This window comes from Somniosus microcephalus, chromosome 9, assembly GCF_052327205.1.
Source record: "Somniosus microcephalus isolate GS21.2 chromosome 9, FLI_Smic_1.0, whole genome shotgun sequence".
Lineage (NCBI taxonomy): Eukaryota > Metazoa > Chordata > Chondrichthyes > Squaliformes > Somniosidae > Somniosus > Somniosus microcephalus.
In genome coordinates, this window is record NC_140995.1 from 132721426 (window position 1) to 132742528 (window position 21103).

General features: G+C 46.4%; 1 protein-coding gene across 1 annotated transcript in view; it reads right to left on the reverse strand.

Moving 5' to 3' along the window:
* LOC147112699 (uncharacterized) overlaps positions 1-21012 on the reverse strand; it is a 139614-nt gene extending 118602 nt beyond the window's left edge. Inside the window, exon 1 of the mRNA XM_085997213.1 lies at positions 20924-21012. The gene's annotated coding sequence lies outside the window, so the exon portion shown is untranslated. The remainder of the gene's footprint in view (positions 1-20923) is intronic.
* Between the last annotated feature and the right edge of the window lie 91 nt (positions 21013-21103).

Sequence of the window (21103 nt, forward strand, 5' to 3'; positions counted from 1 at the left end):
TCAGGTAGTAATCCAGAGATTATTACCTTTCAGGTTCTCCTTTTTAATTTGTACCCTAGCTCCTCAAACTCCCTCAGCAGAACCTCATTCCTAGTTCAACCTATCTCGTTGGTTCCTACGTGGACCACAACAACTGGGTCCTCCCCCTCCTTCTCCAAGTTCGTCTCCAGCTGCGAGGAGATGTCCTTAACCCTGGCACCAGACAGGCAACACAGCCTTCGGGACTCCTGGTCACAGATGCAGAGAATGGTATCTATCTCCCTGACTATACTATCCACTAGCACTACCACATGCATGCCTTTTCGTTCCCCCCACTTGAATGGCTTCTTGTACCAATTTGCCCATCCTCCCTGCAATCTTTGTCTTCATCCACACTGGTAGCAAGTACCTTGTACATGTTGGACAATGGCAAAGGCTGAGGCTCCACCGCTGCATCTGTGGTCCCCTTACCTGCCTGAGTCGCAGTCACGTCCTCCTGTCCCTGACTACTAACCAAATCGAAACCACTACCTAACCTAAGGGGTGTGGCTGCCTCCTGGGTCAAAATGTCTAGGTAACTCTCCCCCTCCCTGATGCATCGTAATATCTGTACCTCAGACTCCAGCTCAATAACTCTGAGCTGAATTTCCTTGGGTTGCAGATACTTACTGCAGGTGTGGTTCCCTGGGATCACGCTGCTCTTCACAACCTCCCACATACTATAGATGCGGCACACCTCCTGCACTGCCATCTCTACATAACCTTGTTTTATATATTTAATTAAAGTTTTACTAAAAGGAGCACCTCCTTCCCGCTCTGCACAAAATTCCCACTCTGACAAAATTCTCAACTTCCCACTCTGTTTACGATGCACTCTGTTCACATTGTGATTTGTTGTTATGCTCCTGCAACTGATTGGATAGAGAGATAACTAGGGGACAGAAATCAAAAAGTAGGAGTAAATGGGTGCAACTAAGAGAGAAGGATAGCAGCAAGGACCAAAAGAAGAGCAGCTAACTTTAAGGAGTCTGAGTTGGATGTCCTCCTTGTTATGTTCATTAATAACTAGTGGTTTTTATTAAGAACAGCTAGCTTTTGCTAGACACTTTATTGAGCACATGTGGACTAGGTACAGTATCTGTAGAGGCCTCCATCTTGACTGCTACCTTGTGGGTAGCCTAGTGCATCCTGGGTAGCCCACTCTTATATACATACAGCACCACCTAGTGTACCATTCCAGAATGACAGGTTACTGATCATTACATCCCCCTTTCTTTGAGGTTAAACAAAATCAGTATCAATCAATAAAAACATAAACATCTTCAAAAGTCAATACATTTTCAATGTAGTTTTCTTTGTACTCAAAGATTAAGGCCTAGAAATTCAGTTGTTTGCGCCAGCCGCTAGCGCCTTAGGAGGAGGAGATGTGGGGCGCTAGGCGGCTAGCGGCCGGGCGCAGCGCGATCTGCGCCTCTCCCCAACTTCAGTAAAGATTTAGCGGCGGCGCAAAGCCTTTGCGCGCGCTCAGCTGCGCGCACAGATCCTGACGTCATTTCATCGTGCAACGCACTTTGTTCGCCCCAAACCGGAAATTCAGTGGCGCCGGCCTATTGTGCGCCTGGCGCCCCTAGCGACTGGTAGAGGGGAACGGTTCTCAGTCGCTGCGGGGCGCGGGGGGCGCAAATTAAAGGGCACTCCTCCTGCAGTAGAAAAGGCAGCCATTTTGCAACACTCCTTCTTTGTGAGAGACGGATCTTTGCAGAGAGACAAAGGTAGAGAGCTTTCTGGTTTGGCTCAACACTCGCACAGGTACTTGTGGCTTCAGGCCACAGCTTTCCACTTGTCTTTAACTTCAGAGCCATATCATTGATTGGAAACATATAATGGGGGCTGCAATGGGTGCAAACGTTGGCCTTCTCCATTGCATTCAAAGGGCTCACAGACGCCGTGAGAGAGTGGCAGACATGGCCAGACGGAGAGGGGGCAACAGGCATCGGCAAAGGAGGCCTTACCCACCCAGGGTATACCGCCAGCAGTTCTCATATCTGAACATGTCTGACGAGCAGTGTGTTCGGAGGCTGCGATTCCGAAGGGCGGTGGTCACTGAGATCTGCCACCTGCTTCGCGGAGATCTGCAGCCACATCTGAGGAGCAGGACGTCTCTGTTGGTGGCAGTGAAGGTGACGGTGTCTCTCAACTTCTACACCACCGGCTCCTTCCAATCCGCTACTGGGGACATTTCCAACATCTCCCAGTTTGCCGTGCATTGCTGCATCCGCCAGGTGACCAATGCCCTTTTCAGAAGGAGACGTCAGTTCATCTCCTTCTCCATGGCCCTTGTCAAGCAGCAACAGCGTGCAATGGGCTTTGCAGCATTAGCGGGCTTCCCCATGGTGCAGGGCGCCATTGACTGCATGCATGTGGCTTTGCGGGCACCTCTGGAGAATGCCGAGGATTACCGCAACCGGAAGGGCTACCATTCGCTCAACGTGCAGTTGGTGTGTGACCACAGGCAGCTCATCCTAGCTGTCAATGCTCGCTTTCCAGGCAGCAGCCACGATGCCTTCATCCTGCGCCAGACTTCTTTGGCAGACATGTTCCAGGCCCAGCATCACCCACGAGGATGGCTTCTCGGGGACAAAGGCTATCCTTTGTGCACCTGGCTGATGACCCAGCTCCGTGCGCCCAGCACCCTTACTGAAGAGGGATACAATGACAGCCATCAAGCAACCAGGAACATCATTGAGCAAACAATCGGCGTCCTGAAGCAACTGTTCCGCTGTCTGGATCGTTCCGGAGGAGCCCTACAGTATTCACCTGAGCGAGTCTCCCATTTCATGGTCGTGTGCTGCATGCTGCACAACCTGGCTATCCGCAGGACTCAGCCACTGCCACCAGACATTGGAGGACCACCAGAGGAGGAGGAGGAGGAGGAGGAGGACCAGCACAGGAGGGAGGCAGAAAGTGCAAGGGCCGCCCGTCGGCGGCTTACTGAACGTCGGTTCTAGGCCCCCTCTCAGGGAATGGCTTGGCACAAGAAGAATGTAGCCGCTCCACAAGCCCTCAGCCGAGCAGGGCAACCAGGACTTCCAAAAGAAAGCATGGACAGTGCAATTTAAGAACATTTATTTCTTTGAAACCTCTGCCCTTCCCACATTACAAACTAATGGAGAGAAGCCCCCACAAAAAACACAAATCGACCAGTCTCGGCCTTTCAAAAAACACAAATACACCAGTCTCGGCCTTTCAAAAAACACAAATACACCAGTCTCGGCCTTTCAAAAAAACAAATCCACCCTCCCCCTTTAAGAGCTCACCGGCGCCAGAGTGTCTGCCGTCAATCAGCAGCTCGCCGCACCTGCGCTGCGCCCGCCCTTGGAGGTTTCGCCCCGGGCCGCCGGCTTAGCGCCTAATGATAGTCGTGCATCGCCTGTTTTAGCGCAGCAGCAACCTCTTGGGGCGATGCCACTGAATATCGGCAAAGGTGGCGCGAAGTTGCGCCGGGCGCAAACTTTAGCGGCCGCCCGGCTGTAGCGCCCCAAACGTGGCTATACTGAATTTCTAGGCCTAAGTCGATCAGGCTTTTTTACTTCACATGTGGATCTTCTCAGCACAGTAAGTCTGATGTATTTTCATGAGAGCCTGTATGTGTATTTGTGTTAGATTGTTCTGGTGGTGAGTGACATGATTCAGTTGCGGCATTGTCATCGATTTGCTCTTCGATAGTCTCTTGTGTTTTTAGGAGGGAACGGCGGTTCCTCCTGAGAATCTGTCCTTCCTCAGTTCTAACAGTGTATGACCTTGGTCCTACTTCCTCAAGAACTGTAGCTTTCCTGTTCCATGCATCTGGATCCTCAATCCTGACAACATCATCCCTTGTCAATGGTTTCAGAGTTTTGGATGACTTGTCATAGTATGATTTCTGTTTCAGCTTTAACAGTTGAAGTCTCTGTCTCAGTTCCTTACTTTGCTTTTCTTTTGCACAGCAGGGTAGCGTGGTACGCAACTTGCGACCCATTAGGAGTTCAGCAGGTGAAGAACCAGAGTCTAAAGGTGAGGCTCGGTAGCTCAGCAGGGCGAGATAAGGATCAGACTTGCTTTCTGTCACTTTCTTCAGTAGCTGCTTGAGAACTTGAACACCTTTCTCTGCCTTACCATTTGACTGAGCATACAAAGGACTGGATGTGATGTGTTGAAAGTCATAATGTGCTGCAAACTGTTGCCACTCCTTACAGTTGAAGCACGGACCATTGTCGCTAACGGCAATCCTGGGAATTCCATGTCTGGCGAAGATGGATTTCACATGCATTATGACACTGCTTGCTGTGGTGCTTGAGAGCAGCACCATCTCAGGATAGTTAGAATAGTAGTCAATCACTATTAGATAGTCTTTACCATTTAAATGAAAAAGGTCCATACCAACCTTTTGCCATGGTGCTATTGGTATGTCAGCTACTATCATTGGTTCCTTTGCTTGTTTGTTTAGGTGTTTCTGACATGTCTCACATTTGCCTATCATGTTCTCAATGTCCTTATTTATGCCAGGCCAATAAACAGTGTCTCTTGCTCTCCTTTTGCATTTTTCAATTCCGAGGTGTCCCTCATGAATCCTTTTGAGCATGTCTTGATGTAGAGCCTGTGGAATTACTATTCTGTTCTGTTTTAGTAATAGTCCACTTGCGACACTCAATTCTGACCTTATGTGAAAATATTTTGGACAGGAACCTTTTGGCCAACCATGATGAATGTTCTCTAATACTGTTTGTAATACTGTATCTTTTACTGTTTCCTCTGCTATTTGCTTTGATTTTGTGTCTGACACGGGCAGCGCAGCAGTGACCATACTCACATGAACATCCACGTCTTCTTCAGTAGAGCTCACATGACTCATTGTGGGTGCTCGGGATAGTGCATCTGCTAACACTATGTATTTGCCTGGTGTGTAGATCAGTTCAAAGTCATATCTTTGCAGCTTCATCATGAGTCGTTGACTCCTTGGAGACATCTCATTCAGGTTATTTTTTATGATGGCAACCAGTGGGCTGTGGTCTGTCTCAACTGTGAAGGTGGGAAGTCCATATATGTAGCCATGAAACTTTTCTAGTCCAACTACCAAGCCTAGACATTCCTTTTCAATCTGGGCGTATCGACACTCAGTATCAGTCATAGACCTGGAGGCATAGGCAACAGGCTTCCAATCTTCACCCTCTGCTTGTAGCAAGACCGCATCTAGGCCATCTTTTGATGCATCCATTGACACTTTGATTCTCTTTGTCGGGTCAAAGAAAGTTAGTACAGGTGTGGTTGTCAGCACTGTTTTGAGGTTCATCCACTCTTGTTCATGTCTTTCTGTCCATGCGAACTCATTTGTTTTATGTAGCAGGTCTCGCAGACAGCCTGTCTTGGCTGATAAGTTAGGAATGAACTTTCCAATGAAGTTTATCATCCCCATGATGCGTAGTACTCCTTTTTTGTCAGTGGGTCGGGGCATTTTGAGTATGGCGTTTACTTTTTCCATATCTGGCTCTATTCCTTTACCAGATAGATTATCTCCTAGGAAAGTGACTTCCTGGACGCCAAACTGACACTTGGCTTTGTTGAACTTCAGTCCATTCTGGCGTATGCTCTGTAGCACTTTAGTCAGTCTCTCATTGTGTTCTTTCAATGTGGAGCCCCAGATGATGATGTCATCAACATAGACCCAAACTCCTTCCAGACCTTCAATTATGTGTTCCATCGCTCTATGAAAGATTTCAGATGCAGATATTATCCTGAAAGGCATTCTGAGGAAACAATACCTGCCAAATGGTGTGTTGAAGGTACAGTATTTGGTGCTCTCTTCATCCAGTTTTAGTTGCCAAAATCCTTGTGAGGCATCGAGCTTTGTAAAGTATCTGGCACCTGACATTTCACTGGTGATTTCTTCTCGCTTGGGAATCTGGTAGTGTTCACGTTTTATGTTTGCATTTAAGTCCTTTGGATCCATGCATATTCTTAGATCATTGTTCTTTTTCTTTACACATACCATGGAGTTAACCCAGTCTGTTGGCTCTTTGACTTTCCTGATGACTCCTAGTGTGGTCATTCTGTCCAGTTCTTTCTTGAGCCGGTCACGCAGGGGTGCTGGAACTCTTCGTGGAGCATGTACCACTGGCTGAGCATCCTCCTTTAGCTGGATCTTGTAAGTGATTGGTAGAACTCCAAATGCTTTGAACACATCCTGGAAATTACTCACTACAGAATCCACTGAGTCATCTGGTCTGCTTATGGCACAGTTTATACGGTAGACTCTCTTGACCAGTTCTAAGTCTTCACAAGCTTTGTCACCCAGTAGTGAATCAAGTCCTTCAGCCACAACAGAAAACATGAGATGATGCACTTTGTCTTTGACTGTCACTTTAATCTGCATACACCTAAGCTATCTATTTTCTGTCCATTATAGCTCTTCAGTAGTACTGACTTTTTGTGTATTTTGGGCTTTTCTTTCATGTTTTTAATGTCACTCATACTGATTAAGTTTGCTTTTGCCCCAGTGTCTAGTTTCAATGTAACTAATGCTCCATTTACCTGCAGTGGGATCATCCATTTGTCCTCTTTTACTGCATTGACGTTATGTTCAGCATTGTTTATTCCTGAGGGCTGCACATTTTCTGTATCCTTTTCTATATTGTCACATGACACCATTCCTACAAAAAATGTCTCACTTAAATCAGTGTCCTCAATCACATTAACTCGGACTTGTTGCCCTTTCTTTGTTTTTACTTTTGAAAAGCATTGTTTGGCAAAGTGATTCTTTCCATGACATTTTGTGCACATTTTTCCAAACGCTGGGCATTGTTTTAACTGGTGTTTGTAACCACAGCGTTTACAATTAAAAATTTCATCCTCCGTTTGCTTTTCATTTCTGTACTGCCCATGTTGCTTCCCCTTGTAGAACACAGCACCGACAGCAGCACTTACTACAATCGCATCATTATTGATTTCACTGAAAGTCTTCGCGTGCTTTCGAGCTAGCTCACTGGCTTGGCATATATTCACAGCATTTTCCAATGTTAGTTCGGTTTCTCTCAACAGGCGTTCCCTGACTTTTTTTTATCATGAATACCAAACACAATCTGGTCACGAATCATGGATGCTTTCAGCTCAGAGAAATTACATGTCTGTGCTTTCAGTTTCAGATCGGTCACAAAGCTATCAAAAGTCTCATTTTGCCGCTGTGTCCTCGAACGGAACACGTATCTTTCATAGGTTTCATTCTTTTTGGGAGAACAATGTGTATCAAATTTCTTTAGCACATCGTCTAAATTTTCTCTGTTCTCCTCTGGATTAAATACAAATGTATTAAATACCTCTATCGCCTGTGGGCCTGCAACCATTAGCAGCAACACTATTTTCCTTGTGTCTGGCTTCGTACCGAATCCGATGGCAGCAATGTAGAGTTTGAATTGTTGTTTGAAAGTCCGCCAATTGTAGCCGACATTTCCCGTGTGATTCAAAAACTCCGGTGGCCTCAAATTCTCCATGTCGCTTTTCACAATTTTCAGCAGATCTTCACCAATCCTGGTACCATGTTATGTTCATTAATAACTAGTCGTTTTTATTAACAGCTAGCTTTTGCTAGACACTTTATTGAGCACATGTGGACTAGGTATAGTATCTGTAGAGGCCTCCATCTTGACTGCTGCCTTGTGGGTAGCCTAGTGCATCCTGGGTAGCCCACTCTTATATACATACAGCACCACCTACTGTACCATTCCGGAATGACAGGTTACTGATCATTACACTCCTAACAGAAATACAGAGGAGGGTCGGGTGCTTGGGGTCAGGATATAGTTCTAGCAGTAAGTGCAACCTGCTTGACCCCCAGGACTCCTTTGCAGTGCAGGAAGAAGTATAACTAGTTCACCAAGGTAAACAACTTGCTCCCCTAACCCATCCTTCCATTCTCTATTTATTTGTGGCACTCCTTCATTCATTATCTTCACTGTACTCTAGGGCAGTACTCTGAACTCTGATCCCTTCTCCCATCCTGTCTCATGTGCTGCCTACAAATGCACCATTCCTTACAGTGCGCCATCCATATGTCTCTCTAAAACACCACACCTATCCTTTCTTGCTTGCTGCCCTTGTTATAATCTTATGTGTCAAACTGTAATAACAGAATGTTATCCAACCTTCATTGCAAGACTCATGTCTTCTCTTCTCTCGCATAGAAAGGGCCCACTGGGAATCTCAGGTCATGGGTGGCAGTCCTCCTAAGATGTTGAAGAACAAGTGTCAGCTGTAGGTTTGTTTGGCCATCTGCAGCTTGCCCGATAATGGTTTGGGAGAGCAAACATTAAAAAAAAAAATCATTCTTGATATATTGGATTGCTGGCAAGGCCAACATTTATTGCCCATCTCTAATTGCCCTTGAGAAGGTGGTGGTGGTGGGACTTCTTGAATCTCTGCATTCCACGTGGTGAAGGTATTCCCACAATGCTGTTAGGTAGAGAGTTCCACGATTTTGACCCAGTGATGAAGAAGGTGATACATGTCCAAGTCAGGATGATGTGTGACTTGAATAGGGAACTTGGAGGCTATGGTATTCCCATGTACCTGCTACCCTTGTCCTCCTAGGTGGTGGAGATCATGGGTTTGGGAGGTGCTGCCGAAGAAGTTTTGGTGAGTAGCTGCAGTGTATCCTGTAGATGGTACACACTGCAGCCACGGTATGCCAGTGGTGGAGGGACTGAATGTTTAAGTTGGTGGATGGAGTGCCGATCAAGCGGACTATTTTGTCCTGGATGGTGTTGAGCTTCCTGAGTATTGTTGCAGCTGCATCCATCTAGGCAAGTGAGAATATTCCATCACACTCCTGAGTTGTGCCTTGTAAGTGGCAGAGAAGTTTTAATAAGTCAAGAGGTGAGCTAATTGCCGCGTAATACCCAGCCTCTGAACTCCTCTAGTAGCTGTGCTATTAATGGCGCTGGCCCAGTTGTGCTTCTGGCAAATGGTGACCCTCTCGGATGTTGATGGTGACGGATTCGGTGATGGTAATGCTATTGAATGTCAAGGGGAGATGTTCGGCTCTCTCGTGTTGGAGATGGTCATTGCCTGGTACTTGTGTGGCACGAATGTTACTGAAACATGATGAGGCACCTTCAAAATCTACAGAGGAACTGTCATGGTATCCACATAACATTATAGCATCTCTTCATTTTCTTTTTCTTTAGATAACACAAAACAAGATGCCACTAAGGTGAGGAGGATGAAAGAGGCAACAACCTTCCACCTCTGCCCAACCAGGTATATCCTCACCCTTTCTCTATCTAACTCACCGGTAGAGAGCAATCTACAGTTTGATGTAGATAGTTCTGATAAGGTGTTTCACTGTGTGAAACACAATGCATGAGGGTGAAGGCAGAAGTGAAAGTGATTAGAAGCTCTACAGAAATCAGCCCCTGGCTCTTGAACATGCAAGCTTAGCTCTCTGGGGCCTTGCTCTAAAAAGGAGCATCATACTCACATGGAAGCACAGAAGATCTTGTCAGGGGGCCTGAGATGATGGCGGAGTCCAGTGCCATTCTCAATCCCAATATCTTAGAAGGATTCAACACAGTGCAGTGCTACTTAGAGTGAGTAGTGACACCAGGAACATCTGCATCCATCTCCCCTAACTGAGAGGCCTGCAGAACAGCTACTGCAACCAACATGGATGCTGGCATTTAAGCCTTGGAGGACTGTTTGGAGATATCCATGGCAACTGGCTTCTTAGAGTTTTGAAATGACATCCTCAGGGTCTGCAAGATCTAACTGACACGATTGATCAGAAGGCACTTAGATCCAGAACCCAGTACGTGGGGTGGCTAGAATCCACCTGCACAATGTCACCTTTGCCCCTATTCAGAGCTTGTATGACCACTCCAGCCAGCATATTCAGATACTTGCTCATGAAAGTTTCAGAATACATGGCCAGGCCACACACCTGCAGTGGCAATGCAACCAGCTCAAGAGCCCTGATATAAGAGCCACTTTGGTCCCAAGAGGCTTATCATACCACAGCGCAACTAAGCATGACTAGAGCCTCTGGCTCTCAGGCACCACCCTGGCGTAGCAGCAGGTAAATTTAAGAACAGCACAGAGAGGCCAGAGGAGGAAGCAGCACCCATTGAAAGAAGTAGTAAGAAGCACCCATTGAAATATCTATGTGTGCAGTAAACCATTTGATGATGTGAAGTCCAGTGTTCCAATGTATCTTTGTTCGGTTTTGTGTTTGAGGGGACGTTTGGCGATCAATTTGCAATGGGACACAGGGTTCCTTCTACGTCTCCGTACTGAGTCATTGCCTCCTTACTTGGACCTCTTCTATTACACTCTCAAGAGAGCGGCATTGCACCTAGACTCTGGGGAGAGGGTACCTTCCAGTTGGCCCTGTTCTGCTTTTGTGTACTCTTATTCTACACAGCTCCCTCATTTCCTCTTCTTCCTGCTTCTATTCTGCCTCCATCAAAAGCACATATATGGGAATGGCCACAGCAAACCCCATGTTAAGGACTTCAGGACAGAAAGAAAGGCAAGGAATGCCCCCTTTCCCATTAAGAAAGTAGATGTCACGCATCCTCCTTTGAAAATATCTAAATCTGCTATTGCTGCAAACTGCTTTTGTATAATTCATAGTTTTCCCCTGCAATGTGATGGAATGTTGCATATATATTTAGCTTCAGCCACCACAAGCCAGTGTCGCACTGTGGTTTCAGTGTAACTATTAATTTTTAATCATATGCCCATATTCAGGACTTTTACATAGAATGACATAGTATGTACAGCAGAGAAACAGGCCATAAGGCCTAACAGGTCCATGACGATGTTTATGCTCCACACGAGCCTCCTCCCACCCCGCTTCATCTTGCCCTATCAGCATAACCTTTCTCCCTCATGTGTTTATTTAGCTTCCCCTTAAATGCATCTATGCTAGTCGCTCCTACTGCTTGTGGTAGCGAGTTCCACATTCTAACCACTTTCTGGGTAAAGAAGTTTCTCCTGAATTCCCTGATGGATTTATTGGTGACTATCTTATACTTATGGCCCAAGGTGCTGGCCTCCCCCACAAGTGGAAACATCTTCTCTACATCTATCTTATCAAATCCTTTCATAATCTTAAAGACCTCTGTCAGGTCACCCCTCAGCCTCCTCTTTGCTGGAGAAAAGAGCCCCAGCCTGTTCAATCTTTCCTGATTGGTAGAACCTGTCAGTTCTGGTATCACCCTTTTTTACACCACCTCCAGTGCCTCTATAACTTATTATAATATGGAGACAGACTGTTCACAGTACTCCAAGTGTGGTCTAACCAAGGTTCTGTACAAGTTTAACATAACTTCTGTGCTTTTCAATTCTATCCCTCCAGAAATGATCCACAGTGCTTTGTTTTCTATTTTTATGGCCTTATTAACCTGTGTCGCTACTTTTAGTGATTTATGTATCTGTCCCCCCAGATCCCTCTGCTCCTCTACCCCATTTAGACAATTAGGGGGCGATTTTCCCGTTGGAGGCGAGTTTCGGTTTGGGCGGGTTCCAAACCCGTCTCCACTGTCAGGTGGGAAAAATTTGCGATTTTCCCCTAATTGGCCAGTTAATTTCAGAGGTGTGGGTTCTCCTTGGCCAATTAGTCTTTTGAGACTGAAACTCGCCTCTGCTGACATCACTTATCCAGCTTCATTTAAGGGCTGCTTGCTGCCTTGGCTCATTCCACTGGTTTTTGGTCGATGCTGCATCACCTCCAAACTTTTATCTCGTTGAAGAATGGCCAGCTCCAAGGCAAGCGCCTCCCCAAGGTTCTCGGATGAGGCACTGGGTATGCTGGTTGAGGGGGCGAGAGTCAGCAGGGAGGTGCTCTTCCCCTCATCTGGGAGGAAGAGGCCTTCCAAAGAAACCAAGGCTGTGTGGGTCCAGCTGGCAAGGGATATAACCTCCAGATCAGTGTGCAGCAGAACACGGCTGCAGTACTGTAAAAGGTTCAATGACCTTGTAAGATCAGGCAAAGTGAGTGCACCTTTAGCTTGACCCTCCTTCTGCTCCCCTTCTCCTCCCATCACCAGCACTCTGCATTGTCAACCTCCTCCTCCACATCCCACTTTACCCTTACAACCCTTGCACACTTCACCATCCCTCTCACTCTATGAACCCAATCACTTCACTATTCGACTATGCTGCCCTCACACTCCCTTTCAATGTTATGCAATGACAATGACTAACAATGCACAGGGAGGGCCCTTGGACATGGAACTTCACTCCATCTTTGTCTTCTTCTAAGCATCTATGCTCTGGACTCTCTACACTCACTCCATCATTCTCACCCCAACTCCACTTGTCTCCCTCACTGCAGGAAAAGAGAGCCCACAATAGAAGCGAACGGGTGAAGACAGGAGGAGGGCCACCTTCCCTCGCCCTTCTCACCCAGGCTGAAGAGGCGGCCCTGGACATCGCCGGCGCAGAGGTGGAGGTGGAAGTGGGGGACGGACAGACGGGCGATGTAGACCAAGCTGGTGACAGGATCGTTTTGTGTCTCTCTCATTTGCACCGCTTGAGTGACTGAAATGGCTGCTGGTGTACATTATTAGAATTCCACTTGAGCTTCTGCACTATTGCATCTGCACGCCACATTTCCGTCAAATGTCTAACCCATGCCTTTACTCCCCCACAGGACCATCCACAGAGCCCCCACCCCACTGTCGATGAGGAAGAGGCTGAGCAGCAAGACTCCTCAGTGGAACCTGCAACCTCTGAGGATGTAGCGTCAGCAGAATTAAGCGCACCCAGCACCAGCAAAGATACGCACACCTCAGTGGGACCTTTGGGACATAGAGTAGTGTTGTCACCGTGTGTATCACATCTCACAGGTGAGCATCAGTAGGTGGTGGAGACAGGGACAGCAGTGCAGAGTCCTCAGCGGAGGGCGCATGACTCTCCTAGCTCTGCTCCGCTGCATGTGACCCTGTGCCTCTGGGTCCATCCAGGAGGAGAGCGGTGCTGGAACTCTAGGAGCAGGTACAGGAGTCTCTGACAGGTTTTGTCTCCAGGGTCACTGCGAGTGTGGAGAGGATGGAGGAGTCCAACTCTAACATGAGCAGTGCCTTTGTGGAGACAATGGCGCATCAACGCAGCACCACGGAAAGGATGGCTGCCTCCATGGAAAGGCTGGCTACGGCCATGGAGGAAATAAGTCGCCAGAGTGAGGAAAACATGGTGAATGTTCAGAATAGACTGACATCTCTGGAGGAGCGATGGGCAGCTATTGAGCAGAGAAACCAGAGCTTCATGGAAGTCCTTTTGAGTAGGACTGCCAGTGCAGATATGGGTCCCCATGGCCCCCCTGATGTGCAGCAAGGTGCTCTCAAGCCACTTGCAAGCGCTGAGGTGGACTGGATCCATGAGAGGGAAGTTCCTGGCAGAGAACAAGGAAGTGGGGGCTCCTCTTCAAGCGCTCACACTTCCATGCCACTGCGTAGCCCTCGGTCAGAGTCCCACCAGAGTTCGCACCCAACTGAGATGGGCGTCTCAGCCCCTGCATTGCCGCAGGATGAGCAGATGTTTGGCGAGCCCTCACAGGCTCGGAAACCCAGAGGACACCCGCCAAAGGTGTCAAAGCAGGAGCAGCATGAAAGTGAGCAAAGGGCCTCCACTTCTGCTGAAGCCACAGGGGGAGCACCACGTAGGAGCTGCATAAGAGAAAAATAAAGCGCCATTAGTCACAGGGGTAGGCACTTGGGTGATTGTTTCTGTTTATTGATGAAATGCCATCCCTGTTTGAATGTATTAAAATGAGATGATGGCAAACTGTTGGCGTGATGGCATCTGTTATTTCGCCTTAGGCAGCTCCACGTTGCGGGCTCCGCGACACTTGCGTGGTCAGGTTGGTGGTCCGAGTGAAAGGAGGCCAGAGAGTCATGTCCATTGTCTATCATGTGTTAAGAAGGAGCCAAGCACATGTGCCACAATGGCAACCTATGCAAATCTGGCCAGGATGAGTGCATCCCTTGCATCACGGGCAGCCATGTGCTCGCATGCTGCCACTGCTGCTGGTAGATATACTGCCGCTTGGTCCTCCTCCTCCACCTTCTCCCCCTCATCTGAGGAGGCTATGAACTGAGCCACTTGCTCAACAGGAAGCCGCAAGCCACGACACTGTGCCATGTTGTGCAGTGCACAACAGACCACAACCATTCTGGAGACCCTGGCTGCTGAATACTGCAGGGCTCCACCTGACCTGTCAAGGCATCGGAATCGCATCTTCAGCAAGCCAATGGTTTGCTCGATGATGGACCTGGTCAAAATGTGGCTGGCGTTGTAGCACTCCTCAGCCTCATTAGCTGGCCTCCTGATCGGCGTCATTAGCCACTTCTTCAGAGGGTAGCCTTTGTCACCAAGGAGCCATCCGTTAAGTTGGTTTGGCGGATTGAAGAGCGGAGGAACACTAGAGTTCTGCAGGATGAATGAGTCATGGCAATTACCACAGAACTTGGCGCAAACATACGAAATCTCCTTCTTGTGGTTACGCATCAGCTCTATGTTGAGGGAGTGGAAGCCCTTGCGGTTGACAAAGATAGCTGGGTTGTGATGGGGTGCAGACTATGACACCCTGCACCATTGGCAAGCCTGCCATATTTGCAAAGCCAACTGAACGCTTGGTTACACTTGCTTGATCCCTTGAGAAGTGGATGTAATTGGGCACCTTTGCGAAAAGGGCATCGGTAACCTGCATGATGCAACTGTGGGCGGCCGACTGGGAGATGCCGCTGATGTCTGCTGATGATCCCTGGAAGGAGCCTGAGGCAAAAAAGTTGAGTGCGGTGGTGACTTTGACAGCCACTGGTAAGGGGTGTCCACCCGCTCCTCTTGGCTCCAGGTGTTGGTGCAGCAGTGCGCAGATGTCTCCGACAACCTCTCATGAAAGTCTCAGCCTCCTTTGGCACTGCTGCTCACTCATGTTGAGGTAGCTCATCCTCTGTCTGTAAACCCTGAGAGGGAGGTATCTCCTGCGGCGATGTGCTTCCATGCGCTGGCGCCTTCTGCCCTGTGCAGCATCAGGTGGGTGAGCAGGAGGTTGGTGCTCCTGCTGCTGCTGAGCTGCCTGGTTCTGCTGTTGCCGTGGCTGCTCCTCATTCAAATCTGAGGTCCATGATGAAAGGATATAAATGGTTCCCATTGAGGAAATCTACATGATATAAGGGGTTAATTTTAAGTGCTTGCTGGGTAAAAGTTTTCAGACTTGACACTGGGCAAACCAATGCCCTGCGAAAAATTGTCAGAACCAAACCTCCAATAATGGACCTCTGTTAGAGAATAAAGGTCCTAATTTCACTGTCCATAACCCTTTTTCGGACCAGTCAGGGGGTTACCCTACAAACGGACAGGGATTTAGGAGAAATAGAGATCAGAATTACTGACTGACACCAGCAGCCCCAGGCGCCACAGACCACCAAATGCCGGTTGTTTCTTTAAATTCACGCAGCGAACCTGAAGTTAAAATGCAAATAGCTGGGAGACCTATGTCATTTTAGTAGATACAGGAGCAACCTTTTCGGTGTTAGGGAAAGGATATTCTGAAGGAATGCCTATTAATGGGAAAAAGACCCCGATAGCTGGATTGGCTGGAATACTACAATGCTTGAATCAATCGACTCCCCCCACAGTAAAAGTAGAAGAATTTGAGGAAGAACACTCCTTTCTGTTATCAGGAGATGTCTCTATGAATTTATGTGGAAGAGACTTGCTGTGCAAAATGAATGCTACAATCATTTGCTCCCCATCAGGAGTAACGGTAGAAATCCAAGTAGATAAGGCATATGCGTACTCAGTAACAGAAATAAAACACCCTGTTCTTTACGCATGGGAAATTGCCGACCCAAGTTTGAGTCCCAAACTTGTCAGTCTGTTAGGAGCGTGGGGACAAGCTCCATAAAACAATACCAGGAATCCCTGAAACTAGGGAAATGGCATTCAAAATTGCACTGCACGGCCTGCTATGACAAAACAGGACAAGATTTAAAATACCTCCTAACTATTAGACTGCACAGCCCTATAAAATTACAATTAATCCAGCTGCACCATTACCCAAAAGGTCACAGTATCCATTGTCAGAGAAAGCAGAAAAAGGAATTGAGCCAGTGATGGAATCACTGTTAAAACAGGGAGTTAACGCCGGATAGAATAAAGGTCGTTTGCAACACATCGTTGCCAAAAACTAAAAGAGAAATGAAGCATTTTCTAGGAATGACTGGCTATTGTAGACAATGGATATTGAACTATTCAGAAATAACCAGACATGAGCATGGCAAATTTGGAAAATTCGCGGTTACCTGACTTCCTCGGGAACCCAGATTAAAAATGCACAAGAAGTGCAAAATCTTTTACTAGCTATTCAGAGACGTAAACAGATTGCAATTATTAAGTGCCAAGCGCACATGGGGCATTTGGACAAGGTTGTGCTTGGAAACGCTGCTGCAGATAGCGCTGCTAAGTCAGTAGCTATATCAAGTACTGAACGACAAGTTTCAGCCTTCCCTGTTAGGGAAAAGCCAGAGATACTGCAGCCCCCGTCCTTAGATGATGTGCTGATCCATCAAGATAGGGCCAGTTCTGATGAAGTAAAGGAATGGGTTGTTAATCATTGTTTTAAAAAACACTGACGGCTTATGGGTTCATCATGACGGCCGGATGGTGGCACCCAAATCATTACTATCACCAATTGCCCGATGTGTTCATAAATTCACCCATGCGGGCAAAGGGGGGATGGCGGACTATATCCTCAAGACCTGGTATGCACCAGGAATCTCAAAGTTGGCAAAACAAATATGTGAAAATTGTACTATCTGCCAGACCATGAATGCAGGGAAAATAAAGAAGGTACAGCCCGCATCCCACCCAAACCCCATGGGCCCTTTTGTACACTTGCAAATGGATTTTATTGAACTACCTGTATGTATGAGCTTTAAATATGTATTAGTTATTATTGATATGTTTTCAAGATGGATTGAAGCTTTTCCTTGCAGAAAGAATGACGCTACCACTGTTGCTAAATGTTTATTGAAGGACATTGTACCTCGCTTTGGGATACCAGCAAAACTGTCAAGTGACAATGGGTCCCATTTTACGGGAACAGTGATTAAGGAACTATGCAAAGCCTTACAGATTAACCAGCACCTCCATTGCAGTTATCATCCACAGTCGGCTGAACTAGTGGAAAGATATAACGGGATGCTGAAAAACAAGCTTGCAAAACTGTGTAAAGAAACTGGACTTAAATGGGTTGATCTGTTACCCATAGCTTTAATGACAATGCGGTCTGCTACCAACAGAACTACAGGATTGTCGCCTCACGAGATCGTCATGGGAAGACCACAAAGATTGCCCTTTTCGGCACCTTTAACAGCTAAACAAATGGACATTCATAAAATGGAGGAAGATATGTTGAGTTATTGCATTGCACTAACCAAATGCATTCCTAGTTTCCATCAACAGGTGAAGGAAGCCCAGGTCGATCCCACTGAAGGAAAGTGCCATACTTTCGAGCCAGGAGATAAACGTCTATATAAAAATCTTCAAGCGAAAGAATAGCCTTCAACCCAGATTTGAGGGACCCTTCCAAGTACTCCTGACCACAAACACCGCTGTGAAAGTAAAGGAGCGACCAACATGGATACATGCGTCCCATTGTAAGAAGGCATCAGTTGAAGACAATACACTGCCAAGATGAACTGGATTTGGACTTTAACAAGACTGTTCTCTTTGTCAACGATAATTGAAACTGCCATATTGATTTACCCAGATCCCCTGAAGGGCAAACCATGCATAGAAGAATGTGTACTTTTAAACAGTGATTTCTTTTATATTATACGCTATAACGAGACTATGAAGGTTCAGCTTCAGGATCACACTATGCAGGTACCCCCGTATCAACCCCTGAGTCTTAGGATTAGGCAGAATAAGATAGTAGAAGAAGATAGTGGACAGAAGCTTGATAAGCTATGGGTTATATGCCCCGATACTGTGTCACCAAGTGAAAGAATTGTGAATGAAGGAGTTATCTGTAGTGGTAATCCAAAGGGAGGACTGGCCCTGACGGCCAGGCCAATGTTTTGTAACAATCCAGTTACAGAGCCCTTTATTTCAACATTAGCCACTCAGAAAAGAAAACTTAATAAGACAGATCCAGAACAACTAGAAGATGAGTGGAAGGGAGCAGGATATAACCTAACGAAATTCGAAGGATGGTTTCATCCCCAATATGATAATCAAAGGAATCCAGAGAGTCTATTAGTGACGTCAATGGGAACCGTAAATAAAACAAAAGGAGAAGTCTGTCTGGTAAACGACAATGGAGAAGGATTGATGGTTGGATGGAGTGAGTGCAAATGTAACTACACTTTGACTAAAACTACTACTAAACCACCGGGTGCAGTTGAATGGCCCTATTGGGGACGGTGGAACCTGTCCACAGTACAAAATTTGACTAGTAAAAAAATTTGGAAAGGAGAACAAGGAATAGGAATGATGCACCAGATGTGGAACAAATTTGAAGCCTATAATAACACCTATTTCATCTGTGGGCATAGAGCATACCCTTGGTTACCACAAAATTGGACTGGGTCATGTTATTTGGGATATGTAGTGCCTTATATACATCACATTTCATCTTTGGATAGCCACCCTGGGACACGAGCAAAACGAGCCATTACAGAAACTGAAAGGTTCTTTGCTATAGCATTTCCCTGGTATGGAACAGGGAAGTTAGCAAGAGAATCTATAAACATGGCAGCAGTGTTGGAACAAATAGCCAATGATACTGCTGATGCTCTTAGTGATGTAAACGCAGTAATGGTGGCTTTGCGCACTGTTGCCTTACAAAACCGCATGGCTATGGACTATTTGTTGGCAAAAGAAGGGGGCACATGTGCAATCATAAAAACCGAATGTTGCACCTATATCCCAGATAGCTCAGAAAATATCACCAACCTGGTAAACCACATAAAGGAGGCTGTAGAGAAACTACGTCAACCTGAACCATGGTCCATGTGGGATTGGATTTCAGGATGGGGAGGAGCACTAGGAAAGCAAATTTTGGAAGCCTTAATCGCAATTGTGATGATAATAATTTTAGTTAGTTTATTGATTGGTTGTTTAAAATTATTGTGTAGAAAAGTCCTTTCCTTATTAACGTCAACTCCTCCAGTACCAATGATGTCTGAATATGAGGATATTAAGGGTGAGACCTTTGATGTAGAGTTTCTTAAACTTAGCGAAATAGATTGTCCTTAGAAAGGACAAAAGGGGGGAATGAGGAAATCTACATGATATAAGGGGTTAATTTTAAGTGCTTGCTGGGTAAAAGTTTTCAGACTTGATACTGAGCAAGTGTCGATGTGTAACTAGAGCTATTGCACGTACTCGGACTACAGCCAAGAACAGATGTCTGCCCACCTAATGAGAATGTAGAAGTGAAATAATGAGTTCCTTTGATGTAACCAGTGACCTGATAACTTGTGACCGTAAGCAAAGCTAGCCTCCCAATATATGATTAAAGAGGACCTCCGGTTACACGATTCATGCTCTGTTATAGATTAATGGTTGACTTATGTGTCCAGGATCCTTCTGTCAATATGTTATTTCTACCTGATGATTAATCTAAAATGTATCCTGATAGAGGAACAAAGGAATGTCAATCAAACTTGTTTGTTACACTGTATAAATATGGAACGCTTACGCTGTATCATTGGAATAGTAGCCTCACCCCTTGAGTAGAGGTGCTGATTCCCCTTGCAAGAAGAGAAAATAAAAGGCCTGTCCGTCTGACGAATCCAAGTGTGTATTGAGTCATTACCCAGAGCTAAGAAGTAAGGCACTTCTACACCATGCTGCTGGCAGATACCTTCATTGGGGAAGCGCTCAGTCCAAGCGGGGAGAGGGTCTTCCAAGGAGGTCCCACAGTTGAAAGATAGAAGCTGCAGCACCTCCGACTTCGGTAGGCCTGCTAAAAGTGCTGAAAGACCTGTGGAACAAAAGTTCTGCCACCTGCAACAGCTTCCTGATGAAAGCTCCGTTTTAATGGTGGAGCTGCAGCTGAGGAGGCCACCCACTTGTCAAACCGCCAGGATTAGCTGCCGTGGTTTAGGAGGGTCATGCAACACGCACAAAATGTCGCAAAATAACAAAGGCCTGCCAACATAGAATTATAGAGGCCCTTTTAACGACTATTTAAGGGTCTTAACTACCTCGCCCAACTGATGGAGGCGGGACCGAATTGCACCATGAAGCCCGCCACCGGCAAAATTGCACGGAGGCGGGTTCCAAACCTGCCCTCACTTTTTGTGATTTTGCCAACTGTCCCGCCTCCAAACCCTCCTCCTCGGGGAAGGAGTACGTGGCCTCCTTATTCTTCCTACCAAAATGTACCACTTCACACTTATCTCTGTTGAAATTCATTTGCCAATTACATGCCCATTCTGCAAGTTTATTAATGTCTTGTATTTTGTCACAGACCTCCTCATTATTAACTGCATCCGCCAATTTTGTGTCGTCCGCAAATTTTGAAATTGTACGGTTTTCAGTTGTCAGCATTTTTGAAACTGTTGGTCAGCTTTTACTAGTTTGCCAGGTTGGCAAGCCAGTCCTCACGTTAACTTAATCAGCAACACTATGCTACTGAGCCTTTGAAATATTTAAAATACAATTAAAACCATTTAATAATGGAACTTCTGTTTTAAAGAATGATACAACATCAAAATAAGTTTCCCGTTTTAAACCAAAATGATTGAAAGTTGACGTCTCGGAACTGGTACAAAACAGAAAAAGTACAAGCGGCGGGACAACAGCTTCCTTCTTGAATTGCCGCATCGCTCCAGTTATTGCAATGAATGCATCAATCACCCCCTTGCATTATAGCAATGTCTAGAACGGCGACACATACCTGCAGGTTCTGGGTTGTCTATGATTCCAGTCTTCTCAGCTTCAGTTACCAAGGCGAACACAAACATCCGTCTGACCCAGGAACTGATGCTGGACTGCGTGTTCCTCATTCAGCCCCGTACTGCAGCTTCTTACTGAGCAACTTACTGAGTAGGACGCTATGAAGTGGGAGAATTGCAGA